Consider the following 26,764-nt stretch of genomic DNA (forward strand, 5'->3'; position numbering starts at 1 on the left):
ATTGTACTGGAGAATCTATAACGTTGGAGATGCCTGCTATGAAAAGCCAGGCCAGAAAAGGAGTCATGTGGGCTACAAATGGCAAGGCCAAGGAGGTGAAACTGCCCGTGCCTGTTGGAGCTCCAATGATGCTATACTGGTTCAAATATCAGGCATGAGCTACAGAATTAAATGTATGTCTGTTAGTTTCAGTCATATTTTGGTTTCCTCCCTTTTATAGAGGGATGTTTAGTCAGCCCATTGTATATCAGATGTATTCAACTTTTAAAATTATTTTATAGAGACTCAAAATTTAAAGATTGCCTTGTGCCTCCAGGTATGATGGAATACAACTTTAATCCTAGCATTTGAGAGGCAGAGGCAGGCCTGTGAGTTTGAGGCTAGCCTGGTCTACAACTATATAGTGAGTTCCAGGACAGCCAGTGCTTTGTAGAAAGACTGTCTTTAAAAAAATAAAATAAAATAAAAAATAAAAAAAAAGCCTTGTGTATTAATATAGACTTTGCTCTTAGTCTTTTGAACAACACTAGACTGTTAAGACTTTGAGACTTTTAAAGTTGGATTAAATGCTTTCTGCATTATTTGATGCCCCATGAATCTTTGGGGTTCAGGGACAGATTTTATGGTTTAAATCTGAAATATGGGGGCTGGAGAGATGGCTCAGCCGTTAAGAGCACTGGCTGATCTTCCAGATGTCCTGAGTTCGATTCCCAGCAACCACATGGTGGCTCACAACCATCTGTAATGAGATCTGGCGCCTTCTTCTGGCATTCAAGTATACATGTGGGCAGAACGCCATATACACAATAAATAAATCTTTAAAAAAAAATCTGAAATACACACCCCAACACACCTTGTGTTTTGAATAGCTGACCTCCTGGTGATGTTTGGGAGTCTGTGGAGCCTTTGGGAATATCTTGGGATTTCCACTGGTGATCAAATTTAGATGTGGCTTCACATCTCGTCTTATCAGGGGCTCCTGGAGGGAATCCAGCACCACCACACAATGCCTCATCTCACAGGCTTTTCTCTGCATCTGTGTGGATGCCTCCATGATCCTTCAGGAAATAGGACCTAGCTGATACCAGTAGGTCACTGGGGTGGGCCTCTGGAGGTTATACCTGGCCCTCCTGGTCCACTGTGATGTGAACAGCCTTTGCTACATGTTCCTGCAGCCATGAACTGATGTGCTTCTTCTGTGCCTGCCCCACCATGAGGGACTAAAAGCCTTTCAAAGTGTGAGCCAGAGTAAATAAAGCTCTTCCTCTCTCGGTTGCTTCTGTCAGGCATTTGGTCACAGCGATACAACGATACAACGAGGACACCTGCCCAAGGCAGTCTCCTGGTGGGACACTTCCCACTCTCAGGTGATTCCTTCACAGACGTGTGCTGATCTGTACTCTGGTGAAGACCTGAGAGAAAGTTCCATGAAGTTGTCTTTCTATACAATTCTTTCCTCTCCAGTACCACAAATTCTACTTTTTCGTTTGTTTTTGAGACAGGGTCTCACTATGTAGCCCTGGCTGGCCAGGAACTCACAATGTAGACTAGATTAGTCCTGAAGTTACAGAGATCCACCTGCCTCTGCTCCCTTCGTGTTGGGATTACAGGAATGTGCCTAGTTTTGTACCACAGTTTCTCATTGTGTTCATTCCAACTCAGTCATTTTCAACTCCATCTCCTCAACCCAGGGCATTCAGGAGATTCTATTTGTGTTTGCCTCACCATGAGCCAAACAAAGCCCAGATGCTCCTCTTTAGAGAGTAAGCTGGGACCAGGGGAGGTCTCAGCCCATTTGCTTTTCTTCTTCCAGGGATCACTGTCCGGAGTGAATGCTGGTCACTGTGTGGAAACCTGTGCTTCATACATGTTCAGTCTCTTGGTTAAGGTCAGACAGTAAACTCAAGTCTTGTCTCTCACCATGGCTGGAAGCAGAAACTACTTGATGCTTTCTGGTCCGACTAAGTGACCTCCTTATAGTCTGCCAACTGGCAATACAGTAATGGGTCTACAATTAGAGCAACAGTTGAGCCCATTTTCATCCTCATTAGTGATACATTTTTAGGATTCTAAGGACTGAAACCAGACCTCATTTTTGGTAAGTACTCTAGCACCTAACTGCACCCTCAGCCCAGTGATAACTTCAATATGTGTGAGGAACCTCACCCACTCTTGAGAACTTTGCAAAGACCACCAAGTTTACATATCTTCTCCTCTCCCAAGTCTTTTTTGTCCCTTTCTCTTCTTTTTGAGGCAAGGGCTTCCTAAGTAGTCTAGGCTAGCATCCACTTGGTTCCTACGCATTGGGATTGTAGGCATGTGCTTCAAAGCCCAGTCCTCACAACCTTTTATTTAGAAAAAAAAATGTGAAGATTATGTGAAATTGTATTTTATTTATTTTTGTTTGTTTTGAGATAGGGTCTCACAATGTAAGCTCTGGCTAGCCTGAAACTGACTAGGTAGATTAGGTTGGCCTCAGAACCACAAAGATCCAACTGCCTCTGATTCTTGAGTGCTGGGATTAAACATAGGTGCCACCACACCTGCCCTTACGTCAAATTTTAAAACATTGACCAGTGAATATGCACATAGTCTTTGTCTGGATTCACTAACTTTTAGTATTTTACCACAAATGCTTTATGTCCTTTAAAAATTTTTCCATCAGTTGAAAGAAAGATTATCCTGCATCTTCAAGAAGAGAACGTTCTCTTATAAAGTCACAACATTAGCCGGGCGGTGGTGGCGCACGCCTTTAATCCCAGCACTCGGGAGGCAGAGCCAGGCGGATCTCTGTGAGTTCGAGGCCAGCCTGGGCTACCAAGTGAGCTCCAGGAAAGGCGCAAAGCTACACAGAGAAACCCTGTCTCGAAAAACCAAAAATAAATAAATAAATAAATAAATAAATAAAGTCACAACATTAGTCTACCTAAGAACCATTACAATATACACCTGCATATAATACAGACACAACAGTACTAGCTAATACAGGACTGAGTGATAGCTTAGTCAATAGAGTGCTTGCCTTGCAAGCCTGAGGGCCCGAGTTCGATTCCCAGCGTCTACATAAAAGTGCCAGGTGTGATGGCACACGCTTGTGATCCCAGGACTGGGGATGCAGACACGGGCCGTTCCCCGGGGGCTTTCCGGCTAGCCAGGATAGACTAATTGGTGAGTTCACGACCAGGCGAGAGATCTTGTCTCAATAAACAAGGTGGACAGTGCCTGAAACAACAGCTGAGGCTCCATGCGCACTTACAACTGTCCACACCCTACCTCCCAGCACACGTGTACACGTGAAAAACACCAGCGACTATGTCCTTCACGTTCACATTTTTCCAGCTCTCTCTTGCAGTTTTGCTTTTTTAATAGATTACAGTCCAACCAAGAATCATTCACTGTGTTTAGTAACTACCTATCTCATTATCTTTTGAAACAGGGTCTAGATAATTTAGTCTAGGCTGACTTCCAACGCCCGATTCTCCAGCCTTAGTCTCCAGAATTACAGGCAGGTACCACCCTGCCAAGCTCACTCTACTGTATTTTTTTATAGCAGCCTGAACATTCCGTCCTGTTTCTAGTGGAACAATCTTGAGCAACTCACACCTGCTATCTTGTTCCTGTCGATTGTGAAGAGCTGTGACAGCGCTGGGAAATTCTGTGACAACTTATGAAAGAGAAATTCCTCATTGCATTAGACTTACATTTATCTTGTCACTCTGAAAAATGTTAAATGCTGAACACAAATAAACGTCAGTTTACAAACCAAAGTGCCCTAGAATTGCTCAGGGACTCAAGTGTGCAATTATAGAATTTAGCAGCAGGATTTTTTTCCCCCTCAGCAAAAGGCGAGGTAGCAGAAGGATTTCAGCTCTGTTTTATTTTGTCATTTTGTTTTAGGATCACAGTTACATAAAAACATGGTCCAACTTTTTCGTAAGTATTACTCTTCTGTGGAAAATAGATCTGTCATCTGTTCGGCCACCGGACCTGCTAAATACTTCCCTAAGTGAAATAGAGCAAAAGATCTCTTACTTCGGAACCCCAGGACATCCAGGAGAGAAATAAACACATTTTTCCCTCAAGAAGGACTACTTGCTACATAAATTTCAAAACTATCTTCTGGTGGCCAACCCTGTTTTTCCAGCAGATGGCAACAATCCACAAAGGGTGAGCAGGGTGAATGGACAGCACACAACATGCAGGGTACGCATATTGCCGGGGCATGAGCTCCAAGTGAGAGGGCAATGATGAGCACCAAGGCAAGACAGGATACAACGCACAGTTGCACCCAGCATGCTTAGAGCCGGCAGCATGTCTCATGAAGAAGGGCCGTGCCTTTCGTTTTTGATCTATAAGTTAAGAGCAAAAAGAGCTATACCATTTTGTCACTTTGTTTGTTTGTTTTGTTTTGTTTCTCGAGACAGGGTTTCTCTGTGTTAACAGTCCTGGCGGTCATGGAACTTGCTTTGTAGACCAGGCTGGCCTTGAGCTCACTGAGATCCACCTGCCTCTACCTCCCAAGTGCTGGGATTAAAGGCGTGCACCACTACCCGCCCGGCCCATTTTGTCAGTTTTAAACTTTTGTTTTCAGAACCACATATTACAGAACAGCTGATAAAGGGTGGAGGAGTGGTTGATATTCAAATTGAACTAATTACATTCAGTACCCAAAAGATAGTGTGTGTTCCGAACAGAAGCAGCAAATTCCGAGAGGAAGTGCTTGGGGACAGAAAAGGAGGAAAGCAAAGCTGAGGTGCTGTTCACGGAAGTGTGGGCTCTGCCTGCCAGGAGCTGACATTTGACGCTTCTCTTCCACAATGTGTTGTGATCTGCTTACCATGGCGGCACCAGGCAGTATCAGTACACAGGGAAAGGCAGGGCTTGAAGCTCCGGGCTAGCCTAGGGTACAGAGGCAGTAGAACAAGTATAAGAAGAGATATAAATAGACTCCCTGGCTTGAAGTGAATGCAGGTCAACTGGGCTGTTCTCACTGTGTGCTAGGGAATGTCCTGACCCAGGCTTGTTGGCTTGGCGGAGCTTGAGACCAGAAAGTAAGCCTCAAATGCTGACAGGGATCTATAATATCCACCATCATACTTGTCAAGCAACTTCCCTGAATTTCTAGAGGAAATACAAAAAATAGGGATAATAAATGTTCTTCTCACCCAGTGATTTTTTTTTTTTTTTGCCGTGTTTTAATTCCTCCACTGCTATGAAAACTACCTGACCAAAGCAACTTAAAGAAGACAGGGTTTATTTCAGCTTACGATTGGAAAAGAAGTCTTAATCATGGTGTGTGTGGGGGGGGGGAGGAGGGGCAGAAGGCACTGGTCATATAGTATTTGTGTCAGGAGACACAAAGTCACAAATGTGGCTGCTCAGCTAGCTTTTCTGTTTTATGAATCTGGAATGTCATGGTGCTGCCCACATTCTTGATGGGTTTACCTACCTCAAGGAACCTAATCTAGAAAATCCCTCAAAGATATGCCCTGAGAACCATTTCCAAAGTGGATTTAGATCCTACAAAGTTGACCATTGATGTAAACTATCACACAGTGTTAGTGATTGAACCCAAGGCGTTGTACATGCTGGGCCAAGAGCTTTACTACTGAGCCACATTTCCAGTCCCCAAAGGTTATGTTATAATGATGCTCAAGTATGACAGCAAAAGGATTCCATATTATTTTTCCTCTTCTCTCTATAGCTCTGACTAGCCTGAAATTCTGTCTCAGCTTCCTTGAGTCTGGGATTATAGGATGCAGTACCATGCTTTCTCTCTCTTTCCTTTGAAACATATAAGAAAGGATAGGAAACCAATAAATGCAATCTCTACTAAAGATGGGAAGGAGCTATGTGGATGGTGGCATTTGGGAGTCTGTGGTAGAAGACCTCTGAGTTCAGGACCAGCCTGGGCTACACAGGGAATCCCAGGACAGCCTGGGCTATAGTCTCAAAAGGAAAAAAAAAAAATCTACTTCAAATAGGCTAAAAAAATAGATATAAGATTTTTCTGACAATAAAATGTGAATGTACGTAAACAAAATGCCATATGTCTAAAACTTTGAGAAATAAATACCAAAGAGCAGATGTTAATCAAAGCCAAGCCTCTCCAGAGTCATATTTCAGGCTAATGCCATTCTCTATCAGCCAGCGTGTACTGCAAACACGCAGGACGAAGGTCACTGAAATGAGGTGGAACCAGTTTGACAGAGAGTGTGCAATCTTGTTTCAACAGATTGGTTAATATGAGAAAAAAAATAAGATGGATAACACCAAGAAGGCAGGCTCTGGGGTGACTTCAGAGGAGTACCATGGGTGAGGACCCAACCTTCTTCTCGGGCATTTCAGTGGGAGTGTAAGGCACCCCAGAGATATATGGGTTGGAAAGGAGCTTCAGAGTCAATAGATGGAGGTACCATTGACAAAAGATAGGGAGGAGGTGAGCAAGGTGCTTTATTTGAATGGAATTGCGGGAAACTGTACATTAGCAGATACTTTTAAGCATCTTATAGGCAGACGGAGAGCTGCCAGAGAACTTAGCGAAACCAAGAGTGAAGCTTTTCTTCTCTTCCTCATTTTCTTTTCCTAGTTCACAACTTCTATGTCCCTTCATATACTTCACCCAATCTAAATAATACATAATAAATATCGAGCTGTACAAAAGCCTTCCTTTCACCGCAAACACACATTCAAGAAACGTAAATAGAGCTGGGTGTGGGATACAGGCCGGGAGCCCGAGTACCTGGGGGAGAGGAGGGTTGCCTCCACTGTGACAAAAAGTCAGCAGAGAAGGTCAGTGAGCAAGTTCTACGCTTCAGTAACTTTCCTGGCACTTTTCCAAATTATTTGCCTATTTTTATTTCTTCTGTTAAAATGAATCTTTTGAGTGTGGTGTGGGAGTGCATGCCTGTAATTCCAATGTTTGGGAGAGTTACTAAAGCAGAACCACTGCTGTGAGGAGTTCAAGGCCAGCCTGAGCTACATAGTAAGTACCAGGCCAGTGGTACTGGTACATATTTCTCACAGCAAAAGTCAAAACAAAACAAAACAATTAAAAATCAATAAATTCAAAGCGGACTGGAGAGAGGGCTGCATGGGTAAGAGTGTGCTGCTCTTGAATCCAGCACACTGCAGAGAAAATGGTTCAAACTGCAGTTCATGCTGATATATCTCATTGTGGGGAATACACAAGTCACAGGAGCCTTCCCACACTCCCGAAGTGAATCTGGTGGTCCTGGGGATTCCGGTCTATGGTGTAGTACCAGGACACGAACACCAACAACATCTCACTTTAGCCATTACTTTCAATCTCTTTTCTCACTCGCCTTCAAGTAAAGCCAGAAAGGCAGTAACAGAGCTGTTTTACATCCCTACCAACCTTGTCCCGAAGAGGAAAGCGACGTGTTGTGATTTGACCGAAAGACCTAGGACAGGAAATAAAGGCCCCCATCAGGACGAAGTGTAAGCTCAGCCAGTGGGGCTGACTTTAGAGGCAGATGACCGAAGTGAGCAGTTGGCTCTTGCGCAAAGTGTCACGGATCACACAGTGGCTTCGTTTTATACCCCCTGAAAGGGTGCCTCTGGCAATGCTGAGGGAGGACGCTGGTGCCTTCCTGACTCAGAGGCAGGAGTGTGCCACCCGCTGACTCACCCTCCTCACTTCCGGGGATGCCTGGGTGTTCCGAGACACTAATGGAGGATTAAATGAAGGTTGCCAAGACAGCTATGTAAATGCTCTCAATGATAATATCCACAGACTTTGTTCCGTCTGCCCTGGAAGTTGAATTCTCTCCCTTCTGAACACTTATCATTTTAGCAGTTGTATTTCTTCAATCACTAAACAACATTGATTTACAGAATGATAAATTCCGAGCCCCCTCCCCCCCGCCCCCGCTTTTTTTTTTTAACCTAACTGAAAAAACAAAACAAAACAAAACCCTCTAAGATTAGCAAACAGAGCACTAACATTTATCTTCCTGACTCTATGCGCCTGTGGCTCCTCATTCCCTTAAATACTCAGAAGAGACTTGCTAGGACAGGAGATGCCTATTAGCCAAATCCTTTATGTACAACCGAGGTCTTCTACTCGCCCCCCCCCCCACGTTAACTTCAACTTCATTTGTCTGCCAGATTCACTTTACTCTACCCCTTTGTGCCCTTGTTGATACTGATCTTTGGTTTTGATGACTTGATTCTGTTTTTCTTCCATGTCTATAATATATTCTAATCACTTTACCCCTACCCACTAGTCATCAGTGGGGATACAACTGAAGCCAGCGAGCATCCCCTTCTCTGAATCTGTCCGTAGCAAATGATTCAGCAGTAAATAACCCCTGAACCCTCCTCCATTGGTGCCCCCTGACTACCGACGGCCCATTCTTATGCAGATCCAGTAGAGGCCTGCGGAGAAGCTGTGAGTTCCGGGTCGCATCTCTTCCTCCTTTCTCCTGCCTCCTCTAGTCTTTCTGTTTCCTCTTCTGCAATGGTCCCTGAGCCTCAGAGGGATGCGCAATCCTAATCTCTTGTTTTAATCTTGCCAAAGTTTTACCTAAAAATGAGACCCTAAATTTCGAGAATATGTCTAGGCTAATGTGCACCCCGCCCCCATGACTGCTTAAATTGCTGGCAAATGGGAGGACAGTGCTTGTTGGGGAGCCAGCCTCCCCGATTTCATTCTCCAAGTAACAGCTCAGGTGCTAACTCCTGGCAATCTCCATCCTAATCAGAGGGACCATTCCATGCACTGAAGACAACCCCCCAGATAATGAGGATGAGAGCCAAGGGCATTCCCAAGGGTGTGGCTTTTTAAATTTATTATTATTATTATTATTATTATTATTATTATTATTATTATTGGAATTTTGGTTGTTGGAGAGTTAAAAGAATGTTGGGTCCTAGCTAGAAACCGGCGTAGCCTGTAGTGAGTACTTCAACAACCTTCCCTTGCTCAGGCTGTTGGAGGCCAACCAGATTCCCTTGCTCAATGTGACTTCACTGCATTGGGTCCCCTCTGGTGTGCAGGGCAGTGTCTGTGCTGTGACAGTTCCACACGGTGTACTTGGATAAATATTTCCAGCAGAGTGGAAGAGGAAGCTTTCAAACTTTCAAACCGGCTAATTTCCATAGAGGGGGTAACTTCAAATGGTCCTTTCAGATGAGGAAACGCCAATTTCTCAGCTGTTTCCAGCTGGCTGCGTCCCTCCCCCACGGTTCTTCCCTGCAGTTTCCTTCTCTCACTGGGGCTAAGTCTCTGGCTTCTCTTTAAGACTATTCTGTGCTGTTTTAACATTTGTTGATATGACACATCCTCCAGAATGTTAAGACCTCAAGAGTCTGGGCTGAGCTAACCAGGAGTCAGAACCAACGTAACCCAAGAGACTTTGGTTCAGAACAAACAGGTACTTGGTGCCCCTCATTAGCAAGTGACTTCAGTTTCTCAAATGGTACCAGCCTCAAGGATCATTTCTTTGTTTAAATTTCTTAAAAATTTTATTTGGACACGTGTTTTGTGGTCATGTACGTCTGTGTACCACTTGCAAGCCCGATGCTTCAGGAGACCAGAAGAGGGCATCGAATTCCCTGGAACTGGGGGTACAGACAACTGTGAATTGCTATGTGGGATTGAACCTGGGTCCTCTGGAAGATCGGATGTGCTTTTAATCAGAGTCATCTCCCCAGCCCTCCCGGCTTAAAAAACATTGTTCCATTTGTTCATTCATTTTGTGGGGTGAGGGGCCCCATGTGCTATGTAGCTCTTGTGAGGAGGTCGAAGGACAGTTTGTGGGACTGGCTCTCTTTTTATCACATGGATCTCAAGGACAGAACTCACTGTCTAGCTTGGTGACAAGTGCCTTTACCTGCTGAACCATTTCACTAGCCCTTGGCATCCAAGGCTCTGATACAGCATCAGATGAGCCAGCCACTCTGATGCTGTCATGGTACATAACTGCCTTGACCATCAGTGCTATCTGCCAAAGGGCTTCCATCAAAGGGGGAAGTGTGGGGGCTCAGAGGTTAAGAGCACTTGCTGTTCTCCCAGAGAATCCAAAGTCAGTCTCCAGCACCCACATCAGGCAACTTATAATTGCATGTAACTCCCAATTTCAGGGGATCTGATGCACTCTTTTGACATCTGCAGGCACCTGCACACATGGGGTTCACACACTGCATACACACACACTGCATACACACACACACACACACACACACACACACAAATGCAAAACATTTTATTTTTTAAATTTTTTTATTTTTTGGTTTTTTTTTTTTTTTTTTTTTTTTTTTTTTTGAGACAGGGTTTCTCTGTGTAGCTTTGTGCCTTTCCTGGAACTCACTTGGTAGCCAGGCTGGCCTCAAACTCAAAGAGATCCGCCTGGCTCTGCCTCCCGAGTTCTGGGATTAAAGGCGAGTGCCACCACTGCCCGGCCTACACCACCACTGCCCAGCCAACATTTTAAAACAATAGAAAAAAGCCAGGCAGTGGTAGCACATGCCTTTAATCCCAGCACTAGGGAGGCAGAGGCAGGCAGACCTCTGTGAGTTCGAGGCCAGCTGGAGGCAGGAGGCTCCGGAAATCATTGTTACCTGTTATATAGAGAATTCAAAGCTTGCCTGGGCTACATGAGATAAAAAGGGGGAGATGGGAAGGAAGAGAAAAAGCAGACTGATCCCAAGAAAGGTTTCAAGTGGAAATGACCCTAAATTCTTAATGGAGACAGGCAGGCATTTTTCTGGGGTGTGTGTGGGCCTTTCACTGGGCGCCTTCATGTTTTAACTGTGTGATCCACAGCATGGTCTCCCTTAGTCTCACCTCACCATACTCTCTCAGTTTGCTACCAAGCACTGGCTAGCGAGCTGTGATCTGCAATCCACAGTCAGGACCTGCACCCTTCATAAGTCTGGAATTTTCTGTGTGCAAGCCTCCTCTTCCCACCATTCAGGGTGCACTTCTCTTCATGGTGTGAAAACTGTTCTCTCCTCTCTCTGACCCCCCCCACCCCCGACACCCCTCCACCCATTTTTGTTGACACTGATAATTTTTAGTTGCATAAACACTTATCAAAGACTTGTACTGTCTTAAAATGCTTCTTGTTTGGAAAACACTGAAGTCAGGGTGTTAATCAGGATGTTGTCAGGAAAAAGTCCACTCAAGCGGACTTAATAGAAACTAACATAAGGGGGCTGAGAGATGGCTCAGCAGTTAAGAGCTGGCTGCTCTTCCAGAGGACCCAGGTTCAATTCCTAGCACCCACATGGCAGCTCACAACTGTCTGAAACTCCTGTTCCAGGGGATCTGATACCTTCACACCAATGCACATAAAATAAATTAAAAAAAAAAAAAGAAACTAATGTAAGGATTGGACCATGCAAAAAGGGTTGGCTAAGGCCAAGTGGAACAGGTGAGGGGATGATGAGGCATCCTGAGACCAGGGCGTCTGAACCTATCTCTATCCACTCCAGGCCTCTAGTCACAAGTTGAAGGGGGAGTAGACAGCATGAAAGAATGACTGTCCAGTGCAAATGGCCTTTGTAGAGGTGAACAGCTACTTCTAGAAACTGAGCAAGGCAGAGCACAAAGGGAGATGAAAAATTGGCTTTTCTGTCTTCTCACTGCTGTTAGCTGTGAATGACTTTGTATGAAGGGCAGAACAAGGAAGCCTTATTTTATTGATATAGTTCCTAGGAATGAGCCTCCAGGACACAGAGGGGTAGAGAAAGAATCTGAAAATTGGTAAAGCAAATGGAGAATAATCATCAGACTATGGAACATATGGGAATTTAAATTGCATACACCATAGCAGCCCACCTTTTTTCTTACATTTTGTTATCCAGATATTTGGACAGTTGATATTGTCTTGTATCTGACTTACAGTTTTGTAACCATATTACTGTTTCTTTGTTTGTTTTTTTTTAAGATAGGGTTTCTCTGTGTAGCCCTGGCTGTCTTGGAACTCGCTCTGTAGACCAGGCTGGTCTTGAACCCAGAGATCCTCCTGCCTCTGCCTCTGGAGTGCTGGGACCAAAGGCATGACCACACCTGGCTGATCATGATGCTTTCCTATTTCTAGTTTTTGTTTGTGTGTAGTACTGGGGGCGGGGCATGGCATCTAGGACAGGGCTTTACCAGAGACAACACCTGCAGACCAGATCATTATTGACATTGGGAAATGACAAGGTTGTGCTTTCTGTAGCAATAAAGATGACAGCATGCATTTTACTATTCTAATATTTTTAGAGGACAGAGGTAGCTCAGCAGTTAAGAACACTGACTGATGTTCTAGAGGAACCATGTTTAATTCCTACCTTGTCCAGAGTCCGATCACGCCAGGATATAAATAAATAAATGAATATTTTTTAACAACTCAAAAACAATTTTTCCAAGTCTGTAATAAAAATTGCCTGAGACTGATTTCTCAACCCAATCCTGTGCACAGTGGTAGGGGTGAATTGTCAGTACAAACTCTCACACAATGGAAATCTCACATCATCATCTCAAAGTAACCCAGATCCAACTAGGAGAGCTGGCTGCATCCTTTGCTCTGCATTGAAAATCCCCCACAAAGTCAAGTTCAATTTGAGCTGAGCAGGAAGCTCTAGGTTTGATCCGTGGAACCCTTCCCTTTCATCAACAAAAGAGTTGAAAAAAGTTTTCTTTCACATTTCCTGCACTCTACCATTTGCCCATGTTTATTTCTGAAACTATTTTCCGGATCTGTTTCTGAGATTGCTGTCCTGTATTCCTCTTATCTCTTTCTCAAACCAAAGCAAGGACAGATAACAAAAAGGAAGCTGTGCCGGGATAAGAATGTGCTGATCTGTTATTTGGTTTGGTCCTCTACACATCCCGATATACTGATTAGACATTTAACAATGTGTTGTTTGGATGTTTTATCTATTGAGCCAAATGACAAAGCTTTCCTAAAGTCTTCTCTTCAGATGGACATATTGCTGGACATCTACTAGAGCTTTCAGGGCGAGGGCTGGCTAGAATTGGCAAAGGCCTTGCTTTGTTCCTGTATCAAGGAAACAAACCATGTTATTTCTCTCTGAGCTGTGCCCCAACTGTGACAAACAGTGACAGTTTTACCTGCCATGTGAAGAGGCACAACTTTTGTTTGTTTGTTTGGAGACAGGCTCTCACTGTGTAGCTCTGACTGTCCTGGAATTCACTGTGTACACCAGACTGACCTCTCACAGAGATCCACCTGCTTCTGTCTCCCCATTGCTGGGATTAAAGGCATGCTCCATTAAGTCTGGCTTTATAAAGCAAAATTTTAATGGCTGTTCAGTGCCTTTATCTGAGTTATATGTAAAACTAAAATGAGTTCACTTTTACTGTAAAGAGCACAGCATAACAATTTATCAACGAATGTATTGGTAAATTATTGACTGGCTAAGCACTGCTTAAAGTTGAAGGCCAATTACTGGTTTTCTTTTTTGTTTTTGTGTGTTATTTGATTTGAGAAAGACTGACTTGCAATCCTCCTGCTTCAGCTCCCAAGTGCTAGGATTACAGGTTACGTCCTTCTACATTGATTTTCTTTTATTAGGCAGCCCAGGCTATGTAATTTTGGAAACAAAGCTCCATATGGCAATTTACAAAGCCAATCATGTGGGTAAAAACAGTGATATTTCATAAGAAAATATTAATGTTGAAAGAAATGGTGTTCTGTTAATTTAGCTACTATTGTGCCCATAATTACATCTGAGGTTTTTAGAAATAAGCACAATCAAATATGAAACATCTCAGCTAGCACTGCTTACAGGGCATCTGTGGTAACCCATGGACACAAAAGGCAGCCGATGTTACAAAGTGGGCGAGAGAACAAGACTGACAAATTCACGGCCTTGGAGTTTTTCCTAAAGTAGTTTTTTTCTTGACCTTAATTAGCAGACCAAAAAATGGTCTGTGAAATTTTAATTTTAATGTTTACACTGGAGGAGCCAAGCAATTAAAACTTGTTTAAACAAGGATCTACTTAAAACACTTCTGAAAATGTACAGGGGCCAGGATGGTAGTACAATGCCAACGTCCTGGCCTTCCTTGCATGGAGTCTTGTGCTCAATCCCCCAGTAGTGGGAAGGAAACCAAGAAAGGGAGAGACCCGGAGTTAAGCCAACTCTCTGGTAGGCAGACAGTTAGGGAGAGGGACCACGGCTGGGTAAGAAGAGGGACAGTTCCTAAGGTGGCCAGCTTCTTCCTCAACCTCTGTCTTAGTTCGGGTTTCTATTGCTGCGTCTATGAAACACTAAGACCAAAAGCAAGCTGGGGAGGAAAGCGTTTATTTGGCTTATACTTCCACACCTTAGTCCCTTACTGAAGGAAGCCGGGACAGGAACTCAAACAGGGCTGGAACCTGGAGGCAGGAGCTGATGCAGAGACCATGGAGGAGGGCTGCCTATTGCCTTGTTGGTCCTTATGCTTGCTCAGCCTGCTTTCTTATAGATCCCAAGACCAGCAGCCCAGGGATGGCGCCATCCACAATGGGCTGGGCCCTCCCCATCACTGATTAAGAAAATGCCCTACAGCTGGATCTTATGGAGGCATTTTCTCAATTGAGGCTCCCTCCTCTCTGGTGACTCTAGTTTGTGTCAAGTTGATACAAAACTAGCCTGTACAACCTCCTCTTTTGTCTCACACTAGCATGCCCCTGCTGACAGACTCACTCAACAAGTTCAAGGCCTGATCAGGACAGATCACACACAGTTGGACAGTCAACAATCCTGTCTTCAAACTGACCAACCCTAGATTAGGGGAGAAAGATTCTTCAGAGGTTGTAAAACCCCCAGGCCTCAAGAAAAGACTGGAGTTTCAGTTTTCTGAGTCCCCCCTCTGCCTTGTAGAGGGTCTTCTCTGGGTGTCTGCTGTGTGCATGTTACCTCACCCCAATAAATGGCTTCCTTTACCTGCAGATTCTGTTTGCGGTACTTGAGATTTCTCTGCAGCCACCTGTTGCACTTCAGAGTTTTCCTGCCTTTTAATTCTTTTTTTTTTTTTTTTCCCCCCTGGTTTTTGGAGACAGGGTTTCTCTGGGTAGCTTTGAACCTTTCCTGGAACTCACTCTGTAGCCCAGGCTGGTCTTGAACTCACAAAGATTCGCCTGCCTCTGCCTCCGGAGTGCAGGGATTTAAGGCATGAGCCACCACCGCCCGGAACCTTTTAATTCTTTAACTGGCAGAAAAAAAAAATCAAACCTGATCAAGACCCCTAGACTCCATCATTTCTAGACTGTATCAGAAGGAAGACAAAATTACATTTATTTGTTAAAGAACATACCTAGTCTCAAAACTAATTGTAGTTTGTTTTCTGCTTACTGAGTTAGCATACCCCAAATAAGCTAATTCATAAACTAGACTATTTCTGCATTTTTACTTAAAAACTTAAAATCTTAATATTGAACCAGAAAGAGCTTTCTCTTTCAGTTCCTAGTTACACAACATAAAGCTGTATCGTAACTGATTTAGTAGTGTTCTACTGATGTACATTTATGTTGTAGCCAATATTTTGATATTCTCTACAACAGTACATGTTAGTTTTTCAGTACTATAACAAAATGCAAGAGACAAGTAACCTTCAAATCGAAAAGGTTTGTTTTTGTTGCTAGTGTTGAAGATTTGAGTGCATGATTGATTTGGTCCTGCTGCTTTGAACTTGTGATCAGGCAGCATGTCCTGGCTGGAATGTGTGTTGGTGCAAAAAGCTGTTCGTTCTTATGTATAGAAATGTCTTTTCAAATTCATGTGCATTTGTAATTTTGATTCTGCCAGTTCCTGTTTTGCTCTAGCCTGGCCAAAGTAGCGAAGCTACATAGATGTTAATGCTTTTCAGTTAGAAATATGCCAAGTAAGTAGGTTTCTTATTAAAGAACTAGAAAGTAGGACAAGTATATTCAGCAATGCAGAGTTAATTTTCACTCAAAAATACATTCAACAGGAATTTCTTTTGAACCTATCCCATGTCAAGAGCTTTTAGGCGCTTGAAATATATATACACCCCAACAATTCAAACTCATATCCCTGTCTGTATATGGAACTTACACTTGAGTTCTACAGTTTGAAACTCTTTGCTGCTTCCTAAGAAGCCAGTTAAATGTCAAAATCCTGAAAAGGATCTGTTGAGATTCTCCACATGGGAGCCAGACATATGCTTCAAAGTGTTATTTAAAAACCAAGTAGGGGCAATGTTGCCCATGATTTCACCACTCTGTCAGGTCCTCTTCCAACAACATACCAACCAGAGAGCTCTTTTTATCCGCCTCCATCTGCTGTTGGTAGTGATCAGCATACTGTGGGACTGTGGTATCAGCTGAGATTAGGTTGTGAAATAGGAAGTGGAGTTACAAGCAGATTTGCAAGTGTATGCAAACTGTTCCCTGCTATCACTTGCTGAAACTCTGGGTGCCCACTTCAGGCTTGGGAGGAGGCAAGACAGGGCCATCAGCACATTCTTATCAAGGCACAGTTTCCTTTTTGCACACTGTCCTTGTTTTGGTTTTTGGAAAGGGATCAAAAGGGAATTCTGTGGAAAGCACTTTCAAAGGCACACAACCTTACTATGTATACCGAACAATGGCATATTTTGTATATCCTGAACAAGGGCATGGAAAAGGGAACATGTTAGAAACTGGGGGAGACCAGAAACATGATGAAAGCCAATGAAAGGGAATAGCAAGTGCAAAGATACAGTATAGTCTTCTATTTTTAAATTCTCTTCTTGAGCATCTAAGAGGAGAGTTTCTTAGAACATTAGCCCGGTTAGATTTAATAAGGATTATGAGAGACAGCTGTTAGAAACCTTGCCAACATCCCAATGGGATTTATTTATTATCACTTAACAAACAATTCAGAGTTCAGCTTGTGCTAAGCTAGACACTGCTGCATCTTTATGGATGAAACCAGAAAAGAGCTATTTCTAGAACCTGGCTCTTGAACCCTATGTGGCTTTCCCATCTTCTCTGGTGTTATTGAAATCTGATCTGGGCATCTTAAGAGGCACAACCAACAAGTGCCTAATGAATAATTTCTGAATTCCCAATACTTAATTTTTTTTTTCAAAGTCTTCCGATTTTTAGCGCCGGAAGATTTTAAGTCAAGAATCTTCACGTGATAGTGGAGATGCAGAAAACCGGTTAAGTGACAATGAATCGCAGAAGCCAGGCCTCTGCGGATTTTCATTCTAGTAACTCTCACCACATGATCACCACCCAAACCCTTCACTGTGGGCCACTTCCGGGTTCCACGCTGCCACACTGCAAACTTGGGACAATGACATCCTGGCCCACAGTGATCACACAACAGCAGGCTCCATGGGCTCAAAGAGCAGCCACGCCGCTCCTGGGTACTGCTCGTCCAGCACCCTACGCAAGGCTGAGGCCACCACTAGCGCCGCAGGGCTCAGGCTACCTACCACTAGCTCGGCACCGACCTAGTAGCTCAAGATCACCAGGGTTCCATTTCGTGCCAATGTAAGTGCGGCATGTTCCCCGACTAGCAGGGGGTTGCCAGCCTGTGGACCCGTGACCTAGGGCGCCATTAAGCCCTAGACCGCAGATTCCTTGCTGCTGTAGTACTTTCAGCTCTCCATCCCACCCCCCTCCATTCCCACTAGCGTTTTCCCAACACTTCCCACTAGATGTTTACAAAGTGTTGACACCCACTCGGCCGCCAGCTTCCGCTCCCTCCCTAATTCCTCCGCACCCCCCAACCTGCCCAACCAACCTCCCGGCACCCCGCCCATCTGGAACTCTGCGGCCATCTCTCCCTGCCCGCCCTTTGATGCCAGGAGCTTGGAGCCCCGCCCACTCCAGCGGTCACGTGAGCCGCCCGCGCTTCACAGCGCCAGCGCCCCCGCCACCATACACGTGACCCCCATCATCCCCGCCCATCCACACCACCCGCCACGCCCCCCGCTCATCACGTGGGCCCTCCGCCCCGCCCCACACGAGCGACTCGCCACGCCCTCTTTCACCACGTGATCCTGTCGCCACGCCCTCCCCAGCGACCGCCCCGCCCCTTCCATCACGTGGCAGGGACGCCCCGCCTTCCCCTTAGTGCCCACCCCGCCCCGCCCCGCCCCCGCGCCGGCGCGCTCCGACGTGCCCTGGAACTTACCCTCCCTCAGAGACCAGCCTGCGGGGACGCCCGGCGGTGGCGGCCCCCGAGTGCGCGCTCTTCAGGCGGTCTCTCCGTCGCTCGGCCGCCGCGCCGGCGGAGGAGGGAGCTGCCCGTCGCTAAGTCTCCGACCCTTGGTAAGAAGGCCGGGCGCGGGTTCCCGCGGAACGCACAAAGGCGCTCGGGGGCGCGGGCTATGCCCGCTGAAGGCTGCGCCCGGGAGGGCGGCGGCCGCCTGGCCCACGGGGCGAGCAGGTTTACATGACCCGGGTCTCAGCCTGGGCTCCCGGGCTTCCTGCCTGCGGGCAGCGGGCCCTCGGGAGGGCGGGAGGGCCGGCCCGCCCCCCGCGGCTGCTGCCGGTGGACACACCTGCCACCTGGGCCGCGGCGGGGACCGTGGACGCGAACGGCTGGCTCTCCCCGGCTCCGGAGGGGTGCGTCTGCTGCCTCCGGCTCTGATCCGAGGAGTCTTCCGAGCCCTCGAGTCCATCAGAAACAACAGACCCCGCTGCCAGCGCGCTGCCTGCCTCCCGTCTCGGGTGCTTGTTTTGTCTTTCCGGAAAGGCTGCCCTTGACACGTTGTGTCTTAAGTTACTGCAGACCCTCGCAGACAGAATGGCCACAAGGTGGTCATTAGGGAGAAAGGCACGCCCTTCAGTTTCAGAGGCGGGCGATGTTTTTCTTTTCTTTTTTTTTTTCTTTTTTTCTTTTTTTTTGCCTGCAGCAGCAGTTTAAAATGCTTTGCATAGGCGAAAGCTAAATGTTTCTAGTATACCGTTTTTTAAAAGTTGGGATGCCATTCCAAGTGAAGTGCCACGGGTAAAGGTTTTTAACACTGGTTACAAGGTTGGCAGTGTGTGGTTCATGTTGACACGCGGAAGTAGATTTTATTGACCATTTAGGCACACATTCCTAAAGGGAGGTACATTGGAGGAAGGAGCATTGAGGAGTCACCCGGGTTCTGGTTCAGATTCTGCTGTCCGACTTAAAGAGGTGAGACCTTGGAAGACTCCGAATGTTGCAGTGAGAAATTGTTCAGAGTAGCTAGCCCGTAGCAGGGCTTCTTTTGTACTTAAAGCTGAGAAATGGTGCCTGGAGGTGTTTATTTGCTCACGTCCGGTTTTGCTTACCTGATCTCTAAGAGGGTGTACTGTGGAATGGATCCCCTTTCCGTTTCTGCACTTCTCTGAGTCTGGCTGCAGGTGCACTATTTTCTATTTTAAAATTGAACTGGAAGCCTTTCAGAACAGTTTTTGGAACCCCAAAGCAGACGGGTTCCTGAAGGTATGATTTTGCCATGCCATCGAAGAGTTAGGCCACAGGCCGAACATAACTTTGCACCTTTCTGAGGTGTTTTTCTGTCCAGGAAACAAAGCATAATGTTCTCTCTCTCTCTCTGTGTGTGTGTGTGTGTGTGTGTGTTCGTTCTTGTGTTCCTTAGTATTTATTCTGTCCAGGAAACAAAGCATAATGCTGTGTGTGTGTGTGTGTGTGTGTGTGTGTGTGTGTGTGTGTAAGTAAGTCCTTAGTATTTATTGACAATCTCCTGGTTTTTTTTTTTAATCACCCATGGAATTGGAGATTGCTCATTGAATCATGATATGACGCTGCTTGTGTAGATAGTTGTGCTTATATAATTATCAATCTTTTAGTTTTTGAATATACTCCAGTTGTGAGGCATAAATGAAATATGTAAATGCTGCAGAACAGATTATTAATTGTAATCATTTGACTTTTTAAAATCAGAAAATGTTTATTCAATACTTTTAAAAAATGGCCTGGTAAAAAAAATGAGGTTTGCTAATTTAAACCCTGAAAGTGCAAATGACATTACTGGGGTTAAGGGTAATAATTTTATTCATTTATGTACTTTTTTTTGAGATAGGGTCTCACTTTGTAGCCCCAACTGGCCTAAAACTCTATGTAGACCAGGCTGGCCTTGAACTGACAGATCTCCCTCCCCCAAGTTCTGGGATTAAAGGGTGCACCCATCAGGTCCAACTAAGAATAATAATTTTAAACTGATTAAAGTAAGATAGTGATCTATAAAGTCACTAAATAGTAGTATTATTATTTGAGGAAATGGATGTTGCAATTTTGTAATAAAGAAAAGTGAAATTAAACCCTTACCACATTTTGTATTAATCTTATTTAGGAATGTGTGCTACTGGAAATCAAACCCAGGGCCTTGACATGCTAGGTGAACGTTTTTTTTTTTTTTTTTTTTTTCTAATAAAAACAACCCAATAAATATTTGTTATAATTATAAATATGTCCTATTCTGTAGACTAAGTCAGATTTGGAAATGAATCTTTGTAACAAGGATTCATTGTACTTCACCTCACCTTCGGTAGAAGACCCAAATATTGGGCTACCATCTTTGTGACTCCACTTTTCTTTGGTTAACTGGTCTAATTGTGCCAGAACCACGTTGTTCCCATAGACCCAGTGAATGTCCTGTGGTGTCAGTTTGTAGGTGATTTGAACTGAGCCCACAAATGCTGATGCTTCATCTGGAAGCTCCTCACCTCTGTTGACAGTCTGGGGCTTCTCTTACCCTGAAGTACAGGGGAATCACTCTTCTAATAAGCCCCCAGGTCACATGTACACTGTTGCATCCAGACTACTGACAACTGGAGTGTCCTAGAAAAACACTGCCAGCTACCCGGTGATTTTAATTTCTAGTACTCGAGTTACAAAAAAATGCCAAGTGAGCAAACTACATAACATAAATCTATTTAACCTCGTATATTAAAAATATATAATTATCATGAAAATTACTCTCATTTTTTGATTAACTTTTTGATAGGTTGTGTAGCTTATACTTAGAGCACATAGTTTTTTCTGCCTGTGTTTCAAATTTTCATATCAACAGTGGCTATTGTGTTATCCTGTTGGTTAGTCTGAACTTTTTTTTTTAATTTTCAATTTTACTTGTTTTTATTTTATGTGCATTGGTGTTTTGCCTGTATGTATGTCTATGTGAGGGTGTTGAATCCACTGGGACTGGAGTCACAGACGGTTGTGAGCTGCCATGTGGGTGCTGTGAACTGAGCCCGGGTCCTCTGGAAGAGCAGCCAGTGCTCCTAACTGCTGAGCCATGTTTCCAGTCCCTAGTCTGAATTCTTGATACACTGTTCTAAGTATGTTTGCAGATTATCACAGCAGCAGCCCTTGGCAATGTGTTGATTTTGAAGTGTAGATTTTGGGGCCTCAGTTTCATTCTGTCCTTAAAATTTCTAGAACTGGGACTCATACCCCTTGGTTTAAAAACTCTCCAGGATATGTTTATGGAATGTCTGTCTAGATGGGATCCTAGATAAGAAAGGTGGGGGTGGGGGCAGTAGGGAAGAGCAAAGAAAATCTGAACCAAGCATGAACATTGTTATGCATCAGTTGATTTTGATTTTGATTTATAGACTAAGAAAAGTGTGCCAAGTGTAATGTTTAATGAGGCAAATCGGGTCTTAGGCACATGGGAACCCTTCTGAACTATTATTGTAATAATTCTTTTTGAAACAAGGTCTTATGTAACACAGGCTGACCTTGGATTTTATATGTCATTGAATGTGACCTTGAATTTAAGATACTCTTGCCTTCACCTCCCAAGTGCTGGGATCATAGGCGTTTGCCACCACACACAGTTTATGCTGTGCTGGGAGTAGAACTCAGGGTCTCTTGTATGCTGAGCAGCACTCTACCTAAGCTATAAACCAGCTCTAATTCATTTTTTTTTTTTTTTTTTTTGAGAGAGGGTTTCACTGTGTAGTTTTGGTGCCTGTCCTGGATCTCACTCTGTAGACCAGGCTGGCCTCCAAATCACAGAGGCCTGCCTGACTCTGCCTCCCAAGTGCTGGGATTAAAGGCGAGCTCCACCACTGCCTGGTTTACCAGCTCTAATTCTATAAATCTTTTGTTTTTGTTAATTTTGTTTTTTTGAGACAGGGTTTCTCTATGTAGCCCTAGCTGTCCAGGAACTCAGTTTGTAGCCCAAGCTGGCCTCAAACTCATAGAAACCCGCCTGGCTCTGCCTCCTGAGTGCTGGGATTAAAGGCGTGTGCCACTACTCCCACCGATTCTTTTTCTTTGGGGCGGGGGAATTCTATAAATCTTAAACTCTTCTAAAATAAGAAATGTATTTAAAAAAAATAGATGATCCAGGTGATGCCATTGCTCCAAGTATGAGAGTCAGTGCTCTGAGTCACCAGTGACTTGCCCTTCTGCACCTTGGTTGGCTGAATGGAATTTAGTATTGAGTATTTTTGCCAGAGGAGATAAAATTTAGGAGGGACTTACTGTATTAAATACCTATTCATAAAATCAGGGGAGATGGCACATGCCTTTAATCCCAGCACTTGGTAGGCAGAGGTAGGTGGATCTCTGAATTCGAGGCCAGCCTGGTCTGCAGAGCGAGTTCCAGGATAACCAGAGCTGTTACACAGAGAAACCCTGTGTTGGAACCCCACTCCCCTTCTTTCCCCCCCAAAAGGTACCTGTACATTTAATTCTTCCAATATGTGGTACGTGTTACTAAGCAGCCTGATGTGCAGTGGGAAACGAAGGGGCTTGGAGAGGTTCAGTGCCTTCCCTTGGATCACATAGCCAATGAGACAGGGACTAGTTTCACTGTATTGTGTTTTTCTACTCACAAGTTTTGCTTCCTAGGTATATGGTGATTAATATGGATACTGTGTATCATGTTTTCATTGACAGAGTTCTCCTTTCTCTCTCACAGGGATCTTTTGAGGTTTGAATTTTTTTTTTTTTTTTTTTTTTTTTTTGGTTTTTCGAGACAGGGTTTCTCTGTGTAGTTTTGCACCTTTTCTGGAACTCGCTTTGTAGACCAGGTTGGCCTCGAACTCACAGAGATCCGCCTGCCTCTCCCTCCCAAGTGCAGGGATTAAAGGCGTGCGCCACCACCGCCCGGCAAATTTTTTTTTTTTAAACTGATAGGATACCCAAGGAGCTGAAATGGTACAGCCCAGTTTTAAACCTTAGATCTCTGACCTTGAGTTCTGTGCTTTTTCTCTTCTACCACACAGAATTTAGAATATCTTTTTTTTTTCCCTTTTCCTTTCTTTTTTCCCTTTTTCGAGATAGGGTTTCTCTGTGTAACACCTTGGCTATCCTGTAACTCGCTCTATAGACTAACCTGTGTCCTATTCTATAGACCGAGTCACAAATGGAAAGGAATAATTGTGATACTGAGACTCATTGTACTTGATGTCATCTTCAGTTCAGGACCCATGGGGCTGCCATCTTTCTTCTCACTTGACTGTTCTTGGGTCAACTGGTGTAATTGTGATAGGTCCTGGTGACTGAGCTGTTTCCTTGTTGCTTCGTCCAGCTGACTGATATCCTGCAGTTTCAGTTCATAGGTGATTTGCTTTGTAGTTGAACTGCTAAAAAAGTACTGAAGTCTTGAAGGCCCTCTGCCTTGTTGCTAATCTAGGGTTTCTCCAACTTTAATGAAGAGGGGAATTACCTGCACTTTTAGTAGGTCCCAGGTTGTATGTATAATGTTCCTCTGCCCAAATTTAAGCTTACTTTTATTGAGGTGTAGTATACATGCATTGGAAATACACATGCTTAATAAAAATGAGTAAACTCCTATGAATAAATACATATAACAACACAGATGTGCTTCAGAAGCATTATTCTAAATGATACAAATGAAGCACAGAAGGCTGTTTGATCCCCTGTGATTTCTCTTTTTCTTTCTTTCTTTCTTTCTTTCTTTCTTTCTTTCTTTCTTTCTTTCTTTCTTTCTTTCTTTCTTTCTTTCTTTCCTTCCTTCCTTCCTTCCTTCCTTCCTTCCTTCCTTCCTTCCTTCCTTCCTTCTCTCTTTCTTTCTCTCTCTCTCTTTCTTTTTTTTTTTTTTAAAGATTTATTTATTTATTATGTACACAGAAGAGGGTGCCAAATCTCATTATGGATGGTTGTGATCCACCATGTGGGTGCTGGGAATTGAACTCAGGACCTGTGGGAGAACAGTCGGTGCTCTTAACCTCTGAGCCATCTCTCCAGCCCCATAAAAGAGTACTTTTTTAAAAGTCATTTTTGCTAAGTTTGGTGGAACACCTTTTCTTCCAGCACTCAGGAGGCAGAGGCAGGGAGAACTCTATGAATTCAAGGCCTGCATTGTTTATATAGTTTTAAGCCAGCCAGGCTGTACAGTGAGAGACTGTCTTTTAAAAAAATTGGTAAATAAGTAGTAATGTCTAGCTGTTTGACTTAAAATGTGCAGTTTGATGAGCTTAGTAATATGTATGTACCTGTAAACATGCTGTAGTTGGAACATGATTTGAGTTTGTTTGTGTGTTGGAGCTTGCTTCTCAGGGTGGTGATGTTGCAGGGTGATTTCAGAGTTTCCATTTTGTCCAATAAGGTCTGAGTTTGTACCTCCAAAAAGATAAACTATGGTAATCCCAGCACTCAGCAGGCAGAGGTGGGCAGATCTCTGAGTTTGAGAACTATCTCATCTACAGAATGAGTTCCAGGACAGCAACGGCTACACAGATAAACCCTGTCTCAAACCCCCTCCCGCCCCCCAAAAAAGCTATAACGGTGGCCCCAAACAAAATTGTAGTTTAACTTAAAACAAGATGCTTTTGGGTGTGTGGTTTTAAAAATTCAGTCACTAAGTTATTGAGTGTGACTTTTGCAGATGACAGCATCTTCTTGCAGTGATGAAAGATGGAACAAGCCAGTGAGAGGAAAGGCCTGTGTGGAAATTACAAGGCTATTGAGTGCACCTCCTTCAGGAGGAATTTGTGCATCTCTTTGGATCTGGCTAGTTTTAGAGAGAGGGTTATTGGTAAGAGAGCTAGCCTGGCTTCTCCTTGTCAGCTTTGGCTTCCTGCTCTGTGGTCCCCCTTCTCTGTTGTCCTCTCACCACTTTGAAACTGTTTGTCATGCGCTCTCACCACAGCCTAGGCAGTGCCAGCACCATATCATTAAACTCCAGAACCACGAGCTAAGTACCCAGCCTCAGGTATTATTGTATGTAAATCCAATACAGAAGGCATCACCATTATCAAGATGTGAGTGCACCTAACACTCCATCACCCCCCAAATTTCTTGATTTCTTTTCCATTTTCTGGCATCAGCTCATCTGTTTTATGTCATTATAAGTTAGTTTACATGTGGTGATACATTGTGTACCCTAATAAACTTGCCTGAGGATCAGAGGACAGAGCCAACCATCTGCAGGAGGGACCTCGAGAAAGTGGCTAACTCCTATGGTTTTTTCGAGCCAAAAAAAAAAAAAAAAAAAAAACTATGGAGTTTGCTGCAGAGAGGCTGCAACAAAAACTTAGCCAGCAGGTTAGGGACAACCGGCCCACGTGGGGTGGAGACTCTGGCCATGTGCAGCTCAGGCTTGAACTGGGGCCTGTGAGGCCATAGGCAAGCAGCTGTTTTTTTTTTTTTTTTTTTTTGTGAATTCATGCCCCACATTGGGCGCCTAATGTTGTTTGAATCTTAGATGGTCTTTTAATAAAAAACCTAGAGCCAGGGTGAAAGCTGAAAGATCAGAGAAGCAGAACAGCCAGCCACTAGTCCTTACCTATATGAAATCGTCAGCCTAAAGAGAGTGAGTTCCTGTTTGCTCACACCTTATATACCTTTCTCTGCCCTGCCATATTACTTCCTGGGATTAATGGCATGTGTGCTTCCCTAGCAGAGGCATGAGATCTCAAGTGCTGGGATTAAAGGTGTATGCCACCATGCCTGGCTCTGTTTTCTCTCCTACACTGGATCAGTCTCATGTATCCCAGTGTGGCCTTGAACTTACAGAGATCCAAATGGATCTCTTGCCTCCTGAGTGATAGGATTGGTGTGCCACCATTGCCTGAACTCTATGTCTAATTTAGTGGCTGGCTCTGTCCTTTGATCCTCAGGCAAGTTTGTTAGGGTACACAATATATCACCACATTTACATTTCCTAGTATTTTGTGCAGATGAACTCTCATGCACTGCCTTGGGGTTATCTCCATAAAATTATTTGAGATTTAATTTGTTGTGACATTAGTTCATTCCTTTTTATTATTGAATAATGGCGTTTCTTTGGTGGGTATACTGCAGTCAGTCTGTCCATAAACTTACTGACTGATCCTTGGGCAATCAAATCAGCTGTTAAGAAACCTACTGTTGTTAAATGGAAACTGTGCTTTCATTTTTCTTTGGTGAATCCCTAAAAGAATTTTTGTCATGTGATGTAGTTAAATTTTTAAGTATTTGATAAATGTAATCAAATATTCTTTCTTTTTCTTTCTTCCTTCTTTTTTTGACCATTTTACATCCTTACATGCAATGAGTTCTAGCTATTCCCTATTTCCAAAAACATGAGTATGATGTGACTTATTATCTTAGTTTAGGTTTTCATTGCTGTGAAGATATATCATGACCATGGCAACACTTATCAGGAAAACATTTATTTGGGGTGGCTTGCTTACAGGTAAGGAGGTTCAGTCCATTATCATCATGAAGGGGAGCATGGCAGCATGCAGGCAGACGTGGTGCTGGAGCCGAGAGTGCTATATCTTGCAGGCAACAGGAAGTCGACTGGCTGTCACACTGAGTAAAGCTTGAGAAAAAGACCTCAAAATCTCACCTCCTAATAGTGCCACTCCCTTTGGGGGCCATTTTCCTT

The 26,764-nt window shown here is 44.1% G+C and overlaps 1 protein-coding gene across 5 annotated transcripts in view; it reads left to right on the forward strand.

Annotated features, from left to right (window-relative positions):
• Positions 1 to 18,167: 18,167 nt before the first annotated feature.
• Arhgap12 (Rho GTPase activating protein 12) overlaps positions 18,168 to 26,764 on the forward strand; it is a 109,575-nt gene continuing 100,978 nt past the window's right edge. For all 5 annotated transcript variants that reach the window (XM_037206389.1, XM_028872963.2, XM_028872978.2 and 2 more), the window contains exon 1: positions 18,168 to 18,248. The gene's annotated coding sequence lies outside the window, so the exon portion shown is untranslated. The remainder of the gene's footprint in view (positions 18,249 to 26,764) is intronic.

The sequence above is a fragment of the Peromyscus leucopus genome, chromosome 5, assembly GCF_004664715.2.
Source record: "Peromyscus leucopus breed LL Stock chromosome 5, UCI_PerLeu_2.1, whole genome shotgun sequence".
Classification (NCBI taxonomy): Eukaryota; Metazoa; Chordata; class Mammalia; order Rodentia; family Cricetidae; genus Peromyscus; species Peromyscus leucopus.